The sequence below is a fragment of the Tinamus guttatus genome, unplaced genomic scaffold (assembly GCF_059628265.1).
Source record: "Tinamus guttatus ecotype Peru unplaced genomic scaffold, ASM5962826v1 Tinamus_guttatus_pri_ptg000198l, whole genome shotgun sequence".
Taxonomy (NCBI): domain Eukaryota; kingdom Metazoa; phylum Chordata; class Aves; order Tinamiformes; family Tinamidae; genus Tinamus; species Tinamus guttatus.
Genome location: NW_028288732.1, coordinates 6,409,366 through 6,418,411, shown reverse-complemented (window position 1 = coordinate 6,418,411; position 9,046 = coordinate 6,409,366). Strand labels below are relative to the sequence as shown.

General features: G+C 40.9%; 1 long non-coding RNA gene across 1 annotated transcript; it reads left to right on the top strand.

The window, feature by feature from the left end:
* Nucleotides 1-1,660: 1,660 nt before the first annotated feature.
* On the top strand, nucleotides 1,661-5,349 carry LOC148594805 (uncharacterized). The gene is made up of 2 exons (XR_015913321.1): nucleotides 1,661-1,784; nucleotides 5,286-5,349. It is a non-coding gene; the product is annotated as an uncharacterized LOC148594805 (long non-coding RNA).
* The last annotated feature ends 3,697 nt before the right edge of the window (nucleotides 5,350-9,046 follow it).

The window sequence follows — 9,046 nt, the reverse complement described above, 5'->3', positions numbered from 1 at the left end:
ATCAAAGATATGTTAAATTGAATATTTTAACATAAACTTCCATGAATGGGTTAGATTTTTATAGATTTGTAAGGGTAGGGCAAGAGAAGAGAAAATAAAAGTTAATAGAGATGTGTGAATTTTGTGGAACAAGTCAGAAACATTGATTTTGGTTAGTTTATATTGGCTGCTGGAATATTTTCAGACTAGCTTAAAGTTTTTCTAGAGGCTAAACAAAATTATCTCCCTGCACAGCTTACTGAGCAGCTGACGTGAGCAGAGAGCTTTACTGGGCTTCATCCTAGAAAAGAAATCTGATGAACACTGGTGGAGTCTAAGATTCGGTGATTATAGCATCATTACACAGGAAATGAAGTTTGGGTTCTTTGTGTTGCCTGGTGGAATTTTAGCAAGGTGTTGTTGGCTGAGGAAGTCCTCAATATTCATCACAGGTTAAAGGATGCTTTCAGAAAGCAAAGTAATGAAACCTGCAGTGTGATGCTGCTGAAGGTGATGGTTAAACTGGAGCAAATGCAATCGACCCTGGGGATGCTGCCCGTCGTGGTGATGATGTTGCAGCCCAGGTGGCCACAGCCCTGATGGACCTAGATGGGTGGGAATGCTGGTCACCAAGGCATTCTATTGACAGTGATTTTAACTGGTTCAGATGGGATTAAATAGCAAAAAATAATAATAATAATAAAAAAAACCAACACGGCTGAGCTGTGGGAGATGGGATGGCTGTCTGAGTGTGCAGATGGTCCCTTTGAGGTCACCTACCAGACCCTCAAGTGGAGAAATCCTGAATTGCTGTTGGCAGTTCTTTACTGCCTTCTGATGTTGCCTGTTTTACCTGAAATATATCATTCGCACACATCTGGCAAGCCTGAATCCTCTGTTACAAAGCAGATTTGTTTGAACCATGCAAGTGTTCAACCAATTTCATACTCTTTAGTTTTTGAGGGGAATAATTTTTATACTGGCTCTGGAATTGCTGCAAGGTGATGTGTGTCCAGTTTGACCATAGCTTAGAACTGTTAAATTTTCTTGCATTAAATACCATATGTTCTCTTTTTGTGCAAAACACTCTCCCAAGCACCTGCATGCTGTCATCACTCCCGTTTCCATTAGGAGAGATGCCATTTCATTTGAATACTGATCTCCATAGTTCTGCTCTGTTTCTGCAAGATGTATAGGTCAGAGACCAGTTTTGTCTAGTAGCAACTTGATTTTTCTTCCTTTTGGGTCTGCAGGTGCTTCTGTAATTCAGGTTGTCAAAAAGGGTGTGTAGGTAGAGAGGCAACGTGTTACTGCTGTTTAGCTGTCTCCTTTTATGCACTTCTGATAGAAAATATGGAGGTTTTAAACCAAAAAAAAAAGCCTTTATAGGGAAGTGAATGTGCTTCCTTTTTAAATACATATATTAGTTCAAGCTAATATCCTGTATTGCAATGATACCCCCAGATTTAAAATTAAATTGTTTTGTCTTCAGGAAATGAAGATAATCAAGTGATTAGTGGACTGTGTGACTAATTAGGCCACTTGGCTTTCATTTCCAGCAAATGCCCATGACCAGTGAATCTTTGCATCTGCAAAATGAATGCAATTATAGCCATAAAACAAGTGCTATAAAATTGCTCTGGGCACAGCTAAAATAGTTAACAATAAAAAAAAAAAATAAATCAAAGGAGCAAAGCAGCAAGATCTGTGGTGGGGTATCAGGCTGCAAATCCAGAGCTCAGAGGAGCTGAGGATGCTACAACACTTGTCAAGGAAGACCCTCATGCTGCACAGTGAGGAAGCAGGTGCACAGTTAGGAGAGCTAAGTCATAATTCTCCAGAATTATGGCCAGAAAATGTTGCAATGCATTAGTCTGTGCTGAATTGCAACAAGTCCTAATTTTGCTCTGCGTCGCTTTGCTGTCATAATTACTTTGCTGTTTGTCCTAGCTATGCTGGAGTGAGGTGGGTGATGGTGCTATCCCTGTTTGAGAGCAGGGTGGTAGGGACCACTGGGGAAAATACAATGTTAAGAAGTAGATATCAAATAGCTGCCTTTTATGAATGATTCCTAGGAAATTAAATAAATCCTTTAGGTTTGTATTTGCAAAACCAGTGAACATTTTTCCTGTGTGATGGTATATTACCATCCCTTAAAAAGCTATTATATCTTAGAAAACCTGGAAAGTGCTTTTCAGGTAACTATTTTAGATAAGTGCAGATTCTCATTTGCATATTTAGGAAGTTGTTTTTGTGTGTGTTTTTTCTGGCTCTGACATATATGTTCTGCTCATAGAGTCTACTGGATATCTTCTTTGAAAAGGGCCAATATCACTCCAATATCTCGTTATTTCAGCTTTTGAGTCTATTACTATGGAAATTGTTAAGCAGCTGTTAACCTTACAGTAGCACTTGCAGACAACTCGGAGCTGGGAATTTTGAGGAAAGGATCTGAAAAATAAGGACAAGGTTGAAACCAATACTTCATTATAAGTTTTATTAAATGAAAGAACTTAGTCTTTCATGCTCGATTGCCCAGGAGTAGTGATTTGTGTTGGATTTTTAAAAGAAAAAATATGTTTTTTGTGCTGATTTCTGGTGATTCTTACTTGTTTATACTTGTTAATAATGCAGAAAAGCTTTTTTTTTTTTTTTTTCTTTAGCATCCTATTTTAGTTTTAAGGGACTTTTGCCTAGTTAACTTTTCCTTGGTTGTTTTTAAAAGTAGTAGTTCAAAATGATGAATCTCAGAGCCCCAGGGATATTTTAGCTTGTAGATACATATTTTGGTTGCATCTTTGAACTCCATGACCATGGCCGAAGACCCCACAGTGGCACTCTCTGCCTGGAGGAACCATCTCAAAAACTTTTCCCATTCTCATCCTAGGAGCCTGAAGAGGAAAATTGAAAGTTTCCTCCTTGTAACTGTGTGTAATTTGTGTTAATTTGCAGTTGCTGTCTCAATAATTCATTTGACAAGCTCAGCCTTTACTGGGTCAGAGGATTCATCTTTCCAAACCGAGTGTGTCCATATGTTTACATGCGGATCCGACACGCCGTTGTGCTCCTGCTATCAACTCCACTGTTATATAACACAAGTCACTACCTTTCAAAGCAGCCCGTCTTATTTTGAAGACGATCAAAAATTCAAGGGAGCAGTAAATAATGAAGGAGCTTTGTTTTCTCCTCATCTCCAAGGAACAAATAAGGTGGATGGAGGGAGGCAACGAGAGCATTAATTTTTAAACTCTTTATTTTCTCATTCACCCTGATGAGAAGGAGGAAAAGGGAGAAGTCCAGTGAGCTCATTGGAGAAGTGTTGTTGCTCCTGCATTTTTTTTTTTTCCTCCCGTTGGGTTGACCTGTGCTGTGACCTGGGGAACCTGACCACTGTTTTAAGGTTGCTCTCCCAGGTGCTCATCCAGGGAGCCACTGCTCAGTGAGAAGTTCTGCAGAAGATAATTCACAAAGTTTTGGAAATAGCCTTTGCTCCTCTTTTCAGGGTCTCATGCTCTGTTTAGTGAAGGAAATAAGAGCAAGTTCAACCCTGGCAAAAGAAGACTCTAGGTTAGAGCTTGTCCCAGAAGGGAAAAGTGAAATACTTTCAGACTGTGCTAGGCTTCAGCTGCTGCCTAAAAGTGCGTGTGTATGGCATTGATTTTCATCAGACTTGTTTCAGCCAAGACCTCCTTTCTTCTTGTGGTTCAGCCAAGACCTCCTTTCTTCTTGAGACTATAGAAGTAATATAACTAGCAGAGGGGGACATTAGAATTTGATTTTTCTATAAAATTATAGTGCACCCTTAAGGAGAAATAAAGTTTTTCACTAAGACTCTGGAATAATGCAATACATATAGGTCTTCAGAAGTAGGGATATGCATCAGGTATGTCCTGTGTCATCTTTCTGTTACCAGCGTGGTTTAAAAAAAAAAAAAAAAAAAAGGGAATAAATAAATGAATAAGTAAACATTGAAATAGTTCTTTGCCATTTGCTAAGTTTTCCTTCATCCTTGTCCATCCTTCTGCTGCTGCTGTGGCCTCATGATGCCGAGCTCGGCCGAGGTGCTGGGGGCTGCAGTGGGCATGCACTGCATGTGCACAGCAATCTGCAAAATGGGACTTTCATCTTCTTTTAAAAGCTATTTTTCAGCTCTCCTGAAAAACAGGTCTTTTAAATAAGAAATGAATAGAGCAAAGGGACAGCTGTGGCTACGGTAATGAGTTTCATGTTCTTCCAACATCAAAGACCGGGCGACAGCTAAAAAAGCATCAGGTAGCCAAAGATTTCATATGTTTAAAGATGATGCAGCTGGAGTTCAGTTTGGAGACAATCTCCTTTCTTTGTAGCTAGAACATCAATTCTGTTTGAAGCATATTGCCAGGACTCTGAATGTGATTGCCACTTCAGAAATTTTACCTAAACAGTGGTTTGCATTGCTCGGTATCTGCGGATTGCTCTTCTGCAGCTGGAGGTTTCCCTCCTGCCTGGCCTCTCTGCAAATCGCTTGGTCTGTAAATCAGAGAAATTTGAGCAATGATTCTTTTTCTTATTCTGCTTCCAACCTTACTGTTAGTGGCCTTATCTCGATGTCATTCTTGTAGTGTCTTTTTCATGAAGAAAGCAGAAGTGCTTGTCTGTAGCCACAGGCAGCTGTCAATAATATATATGTCTATATATATATATTTTTTTATGTGCATACATACCTGCATATACATTCCCTCACCCTTCACTACATATGACTATGAGCATAAGCTATAGGAGTAGCCTTTCCTAATGTCCATTATTAAATAGACTTCATCATTATTTCTGCTTGTTCTAGTCTAAGGTTGTGAGAAATTACTTAGAAGTATTAAAACTATTCCAAATCTGAAAGATGTGAATACCTCTTATCCAAACAAAGTAAGCAGAAGCAGCCTGAAGGGCTACAGCATGACATTAAAATACTGTTTCAGATCAATGCAGAAGTGTGTTAATGTGCTGGAGAGTCCAAGGGTCAGACACTTAAATATAAAAGTAGGTTTCAGGGCTGGGCTGAGCATCTGCCACCTATAGAAACGCTCCTCTCAGCCTGCTGGTGGTTGAGGTCATCATTTAGGCCATATTTAACATGCAGTTGGGTGGGAAAAGTTGTGGTGTAGGAACATTGTCCTACCCACTAAATCCTGGACCCTTTAGACTACTCCCTGCTAGTGTGGTGCATGAGCAATGCTCTGGGATGCCCTGAATTAATTGTGAGTTTTACTGATTAAAAATTGATGCCTGCTTAGTTAATGGATTGCAGCTTTTCACTTTGTTTTCATTAATAGGTCATCAAGGAAAAACAAAGAACAAGGTGGGACACATTTGAACAAGGCAGAAGCTAAAGTTGACCAGCAATCGAAAAAAATAGTTGTATTTTCTTTGCTGATGGCTTCTTGCTCAACAGGTAATTCTTCTACAAACTTAAAAATAGCTTTTTAATTGCAACCAATCTCCAATGATTGCCTTTATTTTAAAGCATCATGATGACGAATTGTGCTGAAAGGATTGACTTTGATAAACTGTCCCTACATATGCAAATATAAGATTAAAAATTGTGCATATTCTGAAAAGGAATCGTTCAGGCACAAGGGGAAGCATTGGAGAGGCACCGATGCTGATGTTAAGATGAGTGTTTGTGTGCACTTAACACTCTTATTTTTAGCTCATATGCAAAACATGCAATGGCATTTTGCCTCTTAAAATGCATATATGTAAATATCCCCATCCCTGATGGGTTTGGTGTCAAGCCTAGAATAACCTCCAAGTGCCACGCGTTTGTCCCGATCATTTTCGGCTGTTGGTAGTGAGCAAATTCCACCTGCAGTCCTCGTGCTGCAGTGGTTTACTCTGGGGGGTTTAATTTTGGAGGATGTGTGTGATAAAGCTTGGGCCCATTTCTGTGCCTAAGTTGGACCAGGAGAACAACCCTCGAGGATAGGCTTTTCTTGATAAAAGATAGTCAATTATAAGTGTTACCTTATCTTCGGACCCCAAAGAGCATCAAGTACAGACGTAGCACAAAGCCCGTGTGCATTATCAAGAAAGATGTGGTGCTGCCTTTCCAGCAGCTGGATGTGCCCCCAAATATTGTAGATTTTATATTTTATTTATATTCTATATTTTTATTAAATTTTCAAGAATGATTTCTTCCTCCAGCTCGCCAGGCAAGGTTGCTAATGCGGCCGAAGCTCCTGCTGCATCCGAAGGACCGCTGCCGTATGAACCATATACTTATTATTTTCCTGGTGCCCCTGGTGATCACAGCAAGGCTCTGTGTCTCCTTCCACATCACAACTTGCTTTTTTAGTCCACAGAAAGTTCAATGTTCCTAGATCCCACAGATCTTTTTTTCTCTTCTTATCCAGTGGTTTAAGGTCAAATGAGATTATGAAATTTAACAAATACAGGATGAGAGATACGTCTCAAAGTATAATTTGAAATGAAACATTGGAGTTTAAAAAAAAAAAAAAAAAAGATAATTTACTATCATTGCAGAAGAAAACACAAATAGCTGTTTTTACGTCCTTTTAAATAGTCTTATCAAGATTGTAGCTTTCATATGAGAAAAATCTGGAAAGGAGACAGCAAAATTGCTGCATGTAGTGCCAAGTTAATGAGTTAGTCTTACTATTATATCTTAGTAGAGGATGAAGTATTAGAGTAGGTACTTTTCCTAATTTTTTTTTTTCTTTGCAGAGTGTGCAGGCCAGTCTAGAGATTCATATTAGATTTTCATAAGAATAAAGAGAAATTTGAATCCTTCCCAGTAATCAAGTAATTTTGCCCTGTGGTAACATGATAAATGAGATTTGAAAGGGGAACGATTGCTCTGAGCCAGCGGTCCCATGAAAGATGGGATGGAAAGAGTTTAAATAGAAAACACCAGAAAAAGTCATGATTCTGGATGGATGAAAAAGGATGAGTAGGAGTTAGCTGGTAAATGAAAGGGGAGAAATAGGAAGCAGGATGAATGGCAAAGTGCAAAAAGTAGACTGTGAAGATGGGGCCGGGTGCTATTAGATCACATAGTGGCAATATTACCTGTCTGGGGACTGCGAGGGGAAAACAAATAGCGTCTGTCCGTGACAATTTAGCAGGTTGTCGTGTGTCTCTGGAGGAATGAGGCTGGGGCTGGTGCCTCTCCGGGAGGTTTGGGTCTCCGCAGAATCAAAGCGAATACGAGTGGATGCGGATGCCGAGGTGCCCGGCGCGACGCCCGGCTCCTTCCTGGCACCCGGTGGTTGTCATCGGAGGTGTTGGGATGTTACCCTGCTCTTGCAGCATGGCAAAGGAGCGCACGGGAGACCACAGGGTGTTAAAATACAGTTTTTGCAGTAGCGGAAGGCCCTGTGCCTGAGACTGCCTTCGCTTTCTGCTAAAATAACATTTTAAATTAGTTTCCCTGATATGCTGAATGACATGGCCTTGCCAGTGTAATTCAGTGAAAATCAAGCTGGAGGTGCTTGTGTGTAATTCAAGAGTACCTTAGGTTTTTGAGATATCACAAGGATGTTTGGGCATATGCGTGATCAGGCCAAGACTAGAGGTCACTAAGGTGACTGCTAGTCCTGTAATGTTTTTAATTAAACTTAATCCAAGTATTTTTAGATGCTATGAAGTGATCACTGTGTTCTTCAATGTGAGTACAAGTAGCTGTGTCAACAATAACTTTGAAAATGAAATCCTTCCTATACGTAATTTCATTTTTAGAGAGCGAATATGTTGTCTATAACACACTGATGGAAAAGCTTGGATGTGTACTTTTTCCTTGGATTTAAACCTCAAGTGTTTTGGGGGGACTGTTTCTCTACAAACAGGTGTCTTTTGTGACTCTTTTCTGCACAGCAGGCATGTGTGCAGTACAGCTGCCAGCCCTTCAGAGGAGACACATGAAGCCTGGCGTCGTTCCAGTGGGGATGGACACGGAGGCTTGGCACCAGCACACTCTGCAGTGGTGGTCCTTGTACCCAGCCAGCCCGCAGGTGAGCAGAAACAAGCACTACAGGAGGGACCACTTTTCTAAAGCGGTCAGTATTGCAAAATAAGTATAATAAGGCTGAACTTACCTTGTGATCGGGTGTTTATGATGCTTGACTTTCAGTCTGCAAGGCTATTTCTTGGGAAGATGGTCTGCGATGCTGTTGTAGGATGGATGCTGTGGTCTGGCTCTTATGGGGACCATGTTCCATGCCTTGGTCACTGCCAGGTGTCACTCACCAACGTTCCTCCTGCCAATCCAGCTTCTCGGGAGTCTCAGCATCGTCCCATTACAACATGGGTTGTGGAGTCTCCTTCTCTGGAGATCTTCAAGACCTGCTTGGACGCAGTCCTGTGCCACGTGCTCTAGGTGACCCTGCATGTGCAGGGGGGTTGGACTAGATGATCTCTAGAGGTCCCTTCCAACCCTAAGCATTCTATGATTCTATGATTTAGTTTTAGGAGTTGGTGCCTTTTCCCACTTGCCCTGACTTGCCCTCAACGTTGATTTCTTCTGGTATGGTTCCCGTCACCTGCTTCCACATGGAGGAATGGACACCTTGTGTTACACCAAGCTGCTGATGAGCTGTCTCCTCTCAGGAAGGAATACTGGAAAGTGAAACCTGTGGTGAAACCTCTTCTCTGCTCTGAAAACTGTGTGAACAGAGCATCCCCAAGACTTATTTACGCTCTATTTTTAGGCCTGTCTCAACAGCTCTGGGGATTTCAATTGGACAGGCAGGGACGAGGGTATCCGGGAAGGCAGACAAATGAGGTTTGCACACACAGGAGGAGGATGCTCAGTTACCTGTGGAAAGCAGTTGTTCTGTCTAGTGGGATTTTTTCCAAATTCTCGGCACCATTCGTGGAGAATAGATACTTTTACAGTGCATAAATCACAACTTAGCCTTCTTGGACATCAAAATCAAGAAATGCAATCGAAGTAAGTCTTACCTATTTTAACAGCCTTTTAAGATTTTTTTTTCTGCTCTTGATTGTATTTCTAGAGTTTTCTGATTTTTTTTATTTTTTTTTTGGTTGCTTGCTTGCTTGTCCAATTTCATGATGA